This window comes from Gekko japonicus, unplaced genomic scaffold, assembly GCF_001447785.1.
Source record: "Gekko japonicus isolate JY-2015 unplaced genomic scaffold, Gekko_japonicus_V1.1 scaffold1385, whole genome shotgun sequence".
NCBI classification, from domain to species: Eukaryota; Metazoa; Chordata; class Lepidosauria; order Squamata; family Gekkonidae; genus Gekko; species Gekko japonicus.
In genome coordinates this window covers 48854-56447 of record NW_015177055.1, presented here as the reverse complement: position 1 = coordinate 56447, position 7594 = coordinate 48854, and positions in this window count along the sequence as shown.

The window sequence follows — 7594 nt, the reverse complement described above, 5'->3', positions numbered from 1 at the left end:
TAAGCTTTGGGAACAATTTGTTATGGCCAAAATCTTAGATCGGAGCCGAGAGAACCAGCCAACACATTCTGGTCTTTACACAAAATTTTAAAAAATCTGGTCACCAGTGATAAGGTATATGGAGAGACACGACATCCTTCCCACAAATCAAAACTCTCACAGATGGATGTTCCTATGAAGTTCCTTCTGTTCGCGTGAACTGCACAGGGGTCTTTGCTTAGATGAGTACAACAATACCCAACTGATTGACGCCTGATCTCAGTCTATGAGCGCAGTTGGGATGTGCAGCCTCTTGATATTGGCTGAATTTCGCCAGAACAGAACCTGATTTACCACAGGTGGTGCCCATTTGTCCTAAGGGAAAAACCTTTTTAAACAATATTTCCCTTTTATGCGCCCCCCCCCCCCCGTCTTTGGTCTTAGGTGTTTGTGTTATTTATTTCTCTGCTTTGTATTATTATGTAAAAGAATAAAAATCTTATTAAAAAAAAGAAAAAGAACTCAAGATGTGCCCTTCATCAAGTATACAAAAACACCCTTAGATTCACTTGGAATGGTTTCTACAAAAAAGAAGTTAAGGCTGTGCAAATGTGGCCAAGTGGCCACCAGATGGTGCTTAAAAAAAAGAAAAAGAACTCAAGATGTGCCCTTCATCAAGTATACAAAAACACCCTTAGATTCACTTGGAATGGTTTCTACAAAAAAGAAGTTAAGGCTGTGCAAATGTGGCCAAGTGGCCACCAGATGGTGCTGCTGACATTCAGAAGTTTTTCCCATGAAAGGAATGGCTGTAGCTAGTGAGATGTTATATGGTAGTTCTGCTGTAGTTCATTCTGGAAAGTTTTGTGAGCCATGTAAACATGCTGACCTCCTTGCGTGAGCTTCTGAAACAATGACTGAACTGCTATCTGATAATAAGAGTTCTGCATGTTGCATCTAAAACTTAAAACAGCACATTAAACCTGTCAAAAAAAGTCAGTTTATGGTTGCGTATTGTTTCAGCTTATACATATGCATGGGAAATAATATAGTTTTAATCATAGGGTTATTGCCAAGGCAAAAGAATCCTTGAGCTTCTGCGTCACGGGAGTCGGGGAGATCAGCATATGAGTGAATACGTAAGTAGTGTTATGGAGAGCTGTGTTCCCCTGAAGACAGTGCGTCATACATACTACTGGCTCTTGGGTCCTGTGAAACTTTTTCAGGCATGCACCTAACAAATGTATATATAACAACCGAACATTTAAACACCCACTGCAAATGTTTTTCTTCTGACACTTCTTTTTAATGGCTAGGTATTTCCATAGAACTGGATAGCTCACCGTGTGGGAAACAAAGGCATGGTTAGCATTCAATGTGCTCCTAAAACTGCAGCCTCAGACAAATGGCCAGCCACCTTCTCACAAGGCACAGTTCTGGCACACTGAGATGTTTCTAGAAGTAATAGTGGAACTTTGCAATTTGTGGGGCATAAATTTTGTTAGCAATTTTTAAACATTTTGTTGTCAATTTTGAGCTATGTCACCTTTTGAGTAATTTTCAATAGAAAGAGAAAACAGAGATAATTTAGTGCCTGCAGGAGCTAAATCGATAAGTTGTGCATGTACATATAGGTTTTTGGGCACAAAGAATTCATTTCTGCAGCGCCCCCCCCAACATAGTCAATCATTAAGCATAAATGTTAAGGAATACACTTAAACACTTAAAACATCTTGCTTCAGTAAAATGTGATATATATTTAATTGTACATTGCAAATAATGCAGGATTGGTAAATGCACCCAAATGGTGGTACAAATCAGCCAAATATAAGCAAACTGTAAACACCCTCTACTTCCACAGTTGTAATTACAGAAGCAGTAGTAGAAATGATGATGAAATCTGTGCAACTGGCCCATCCAGGCTATGTATGTCATACAGAATTATTTCAAGAAGCATGACTGACTAAAGACCATCTCATAACCCTGCATTGTGGTACATGACATGTTCCCTTTGTCTGAACTTACACAATGTTTCTGATGATAGTGACACCTTTGTTCAGAAATAATTCAGTGCATATCTAGTATTCGGCCAGTGACCAGCACATGTGTGTCCTCTAATCCTGGAATACATACCCCAAATGGGCCCAGGTAACATTCATCATAACATGGTACAATTGCTGTCCTGTGAATGTTGGAAACACCTGGCCACACCAATAATGTTTAGGCCAAATGGAATTCTTTTCATAGGAATTTCACACAGGCTTTTAAAGAATATAGCAGTACTGAAGCTTTGTAAGATATAAATTCAATGAATGTGTGTGAAGAAGTGCATTTTGTCTTTGGGGGTTTGAAATGAGCAAAACCTTCACTCATGAGTTTTAAAAGCTTTTTTCCCTTTCTTCTGGGTGTCAGCTAGCTGCCATTGAAGTCTGTGGACAGAAAACCCCTCCCATCTCTCCTCTGGCATCTGCGCATGCCTCCTGTGTGTTCTGTGTGTATCCCTGTGTCATGCATTCCATTCTATGAACGCTAGTGTACGCTTATCTGCAAGATTAACAGGTGTGGAGAAGGAGCCGCTTTGTTTAGACTATAATGAGCTGGACCGTGTGAAGCTTCAATTGTTTATCTTTATAAAAACGTTGCTTCTCAGGCTTTTGAGCGCGAATACGAAAGTCTGCCCGCGTGGCGGGAACCAAGTCTATTGGTTATTGTCTGTTTGAATGTCTTTCATTATCCCCTGTTCAGCCCGGCCCAGGTATTCTTAACAGTGCACTTGTTCCTGCTCTAACATGGCTTTAATAAAATACTACTTTGCTTAAACGTGTATTGGACTTATAGCTGTGAGGGATTGGACACTGGGCAGAGCAAGACAGGAGGGGGGAAGTCAGTCAATGGGGAAGTCAGCTACCTCTTAAGAAATGCTAATAAGTCTAGCTAGAGACAATAGGAGGGTCAAGTCTTCCCTGCCCCCCTCTGAGCAGAGACTTGGAGGTATTAAGTGCAAGAATGACTGCAGGAAGTAAAAGGTTTCTATGACCTGGTCTGACCAGGTCAGTGGGAGGGAAAAGGGAGAAGATAAAAACTTCTTGCAGCAAGGAGGAGCTCTCTTTCTTTGGGGTACTGAGTCCATGAGAGCAGACAAAACTCTCCACTGAGAAGGCAGCCATTGGCCATGTGCTGGCCTAAGACCTGGAGGAAGCTTCAAGGTAAGAGAAACTCAGTAGAGATTTATAACCCTAATCTAAGGAGCCTGTCCTATATAACATCTGAGAGGGCATGTGTGACGACCCCTTTACTGGGGAGGACTAGTTTTACTTTAAAAGTGTTTTTTTTATTTTACTTTGGGTATTCCGGCTGCCACCAGGAAATTTATAAGGCTTTCCAAAACTTTATAATATAATATTTCTATCACTGGGTAGGTATATCGAGGGTTTAGGCGTTCACGAGGATCTATGTGTTTCCTGGGAAGAATTTCTTTCAGAACTGGTATCTTAAATAAAAGTAGATTTATTGATATTTCACATACTTTTCTCTCCCACTGTCAGGGATCTGGGCATGTAACTTTGTAACACTTTTTTCCCTTTAGGCCATATACGGTTACTGTTTCTTTATACTTCAACTTTTCATAACACACACAAGACTTCTCTCTCTCAGACCTTAAAATGAACAAACTGCTTAACTCTTTTACTACACAGAACCAAATTATCCCACACAGGGATGTGTCTCCTTCTCTCAGAGACAGAACTTAACTGACTCCCTGTTTAACTGTCCTCATCAACTGTCTAAACTGTAACTCTTGATTGACACACATTTTCTAAAACCCCTCCCCCTTTCTGCCAATCACCAATCACACTCACTTGCCTGTTTCAATCACTCTAGACTATCCCTCACCACCATGCAACCAAACTTTTAAAGACACACGCACACACACACAGTTAAACATGAAATCATTACAGCATGTATAGAGAGAGGGACAGAGAAATTGTGATTTATCTATGTCTTTTGAAAATCCTTGCTCAGTCTGATGCTGTGCTAAAAAGTATACTTGTGAATATTTTCTTATTAATAAATACTTTATAACTTTTAATGTTGGTAGTGGCTCACTGTACCACATAGACCTCCACTGTTTAGACACACTGTTTTAAAAGGGAATGCCAGGAAGAAGGCTGGTAGTTGGCAAGGGACTATTCCTCCAGGGGTGCACAAAGCAGTAAATGGTCCCCATGGTGACCAGGTGCTGGGCAGTGGGTGACACAGAGGCAAGGCCTCAGAACTTGGAAGGGAAGCTGGAATTCCTGACCCTTCCAGCGGGCAATTCCTACAAAGGTCAGGTGCTGGTGGTGGTTTACCAGAGAGAGAGAAAAGCCTCTCCAGGTGTTGGGAAAATCTTGGAGGGCAGGATGGAATAAGGCCTGCAGACTGGAACAGGCCCATTCCACCACAATGTGCACTCTGGTTTACTACAATGCCCAAGCAGATGCTATTGGAAATGCCATACATGACTCACCAGGGAAGCTCATTGTCTACAGCTTCCTAGGGCTCAGTTATGAGTCATGTAGCAGTGCAAATAGGTTTGGAAAGGAGGTGGTTGAAAACACTAAGGTCTTTATAAAGCAACAAAACTTTACAGCCTATCCCCCATTATTGCTTTTCTGATCCAACGGCAATATGAGGGAAGATGGAAATTCAAAGTCTCTAGGTGCAATCTGTCTTTTATTTATTTATTTTATTTATAAATTCAATTTATAGCCGCCCTCCCCACAACGCAGACTCAGGGCGGCTCACAGATAAGCGTAAGCCAACACATAAAAACAGGTTAAAACCATATAAAATCATTTCTACAGTGTTACAACATATTAAGTGCTCTAGATGTTCCAGAATAATCTTCCATAAGGTGACGTCTCAAAGATGGTACACCCAATCAGTGCTGTCAGTTCCACATGACACGGTCGTTCTCTCTTCCCAGGGCCAGATGGTAATGATGATAAAATAGTGATGGTACGATAGTGGTGGCTCCTACTCGAAAGCCGTCTTGCAGGCCGTCTTGCAGGCCCTACGGAACTGCACAAGGTCCCACAGGGCCCGGATCTCCTCCAGGAGCTCGTTCCACCAGGTAGGAGCCGTCACCGAAAAAGCTCTGGCCCTGGTAGCAGCCAGCCTTGGCCTCCTTGGGGCCTGGAATCGTCAGGAGATACTGCGTCCCTGACCGTAGTGCCCGCAGGGGAACATATGGGGAAAGGCGGTCCCTTAGGTATGTTGGACCCCGGCCATATAGGGCTTTAAAGGTAAGAACCAGCACTTTGAAGCGAATCCGGTACGCTATCGGCAGCCAGTGCAGTGCTTTCAGCACAGGCCAGATGTGGTCCAGGCTAGGGAGACCCATCAACAGCCTGGCCGCAGCATTCTGCACCAGCTGCAGCCTCCGGATTTGCAACAGAGGCAGCCCCATGTAGAGAGTGTTACAGTAGTCTAACCTCGAGGTGACAGTTGCATGGATCACTGTGGCCAAGTCATCGCGGTCGAGGAAGGGAACCAACTGCCGAGCCAGCCGAAGATGGTAAAAAGTTGACTTAGCAGTGGCTGCCACCTGGGCCTTCATGGTTAGCGAGGAGTCCAGGAGCACTCCCAGACTCCTAACCTCCGGCGCTGGCACCAAAGGCACCCCATCGAAGGTTGGGAGAGGGAGCCCCAACCCCAGACCACCCCGACTCAGGCCCAGGACCTCCGTCTTCGCCGGGTTTAGCTTCAGCCGACTCAGTCGGAGCCAACCAGCCACAGCCTGCAATGCCTGGTGCAGATCTTCTGGGCCGGAGCCTGACTGGCCACCCAACATCAGATAGAGCTGGGTGTCATCTGCATATTGATGACACCCAAGCCCATACCTCCGGGCAATCTGGGCAAGGGGGCGCATGTAGATGTTAAACAACATTGGGGAAAGGACTGCCCCTTGAGGCACCCCACATTCAAGAGGATGTCTCCGGGACTGCTGCTCCCCTATCACCACCCTTTGTCCCCGACCTTGGAGAAAAGAGGCAAGCCATTGAAGGGCGAGCCCCTGAATCCCCACGTCAGCGAGGTGGTGGGTCAGCAGCTGGCGGTCGACCATATCGAACGCGGCCGACAGATCTAACAGCAACTGCGCTGCCACACTGCCTCGATCCAGATGCCTTTGGAGGTCATCAGTAAGAGCGACCAGTACTGTCTCTGTTCCATGCCCCGGGTGGAAGCCGGACTGGAAGGGATCTAGGATGGAAGCATCATCCAGAAAGCCCTGCAGCTGTACCACCACCGCCCTCTCAATAAGTTTGCCATAATAGGGCAAATTGGACACCAGCCGATAGTTGGCCCATTTGGCCGGGTCCAAAAAAGGTTTTTTGAAGAGAGGGCGGACCATTGCTTCCTTGAGTGCCCCCGGGAACCGTCCCTCCAAGAGGGACATGTTAATAATTTCCCTGAGGGCACCTCGAAACCCCTCGGGACCCGCTTTAGTGAGCCAGGAGGGGCACGGATCAAGGCTGCATGTGGTTGGGCGCACCGATGCAAGCAATCTGTCAACTTCCTCCAGGCTGAGCAGGCCGAAACGCTCTAAACCCGGAACCAAAGACGTGCAAGGGGCCTCAAGTTCACTCACTGTTTCAACTGTGGCAGGGAGGTCGTGGCGGAGCGCCAAGACTTTATCTGCGAAATAGCTCGCAAATGCCTCACAGCCAGTATCTAATTCCCTAGCATTTTGCCTGCCCTGTGGCAAAGCCGTTAAAGGACGAATTGTTCTAAATAATTGGGCTGGGCGCGAGCTCGCAGATGCAATCCTGGTCACATAGAATCCTCTCTTTGCGGCCTTAACTGCCATCTCATAGGATCTCATAAACGTCCTATAGGATGCTCTTGATGCCTCGTCACGAGCACGGCGCCACCGTCTTTCTAACCGTCTCAGCTCTCGCTTCATCAGCCATAGCTCCTGGGTATACCAGGGTGCCAGCCTGGAGCGGGTGCGGAGAGGGTGCCTGGGAGTGATCTCATCGATGGTTGCGGAGAGTCGGCAATGCCAGTCCTCCACAAGCACATCCAACGAGCCGCCAGGGGGCCTCGGATCCCGTAGAGCCATCTGAAGCTATATTAGGTCCATTTGGCTCCTCGGGCGAGCTGAAATCTGCTCGCCGCCTAAACAGGGTCGGGGTGGAACATTCAGATGGGCCTTCAGTGCATAGTGGGCTGAACATGGTACCACTTCTGCAGTAATCCAGTTCACTATCAACCCTGTTGCGAAGATCAAATCGAGCGTGTGATTGGCCCGATGCGTGGGGGCCGATATGAATTGAGAGAGTCCCAGTGCCGCCATGGACGACACTAGGTCCATAGCCCGGCTGGAAGCCGCGTCATGGACGTTGAAATCACCCATGACTACCAGCCTAGGGTGCTCCAATGCCCAGCCTGATATGGCCTCCAGCAGGGACGGCAGACTACTGGCCAGTGCGTTAGAAGGTCGGTACACCAGCCAGATCGCCAAACTCTCCTCAGCCTCCAGCATCAGGCCGACACAGTCCAAGCCCGTGATCTCCACAGGTGGGAGTGCCCTGAAGGAGTAAGCCTCCCAAATGAAGATAGCCACTCCTCC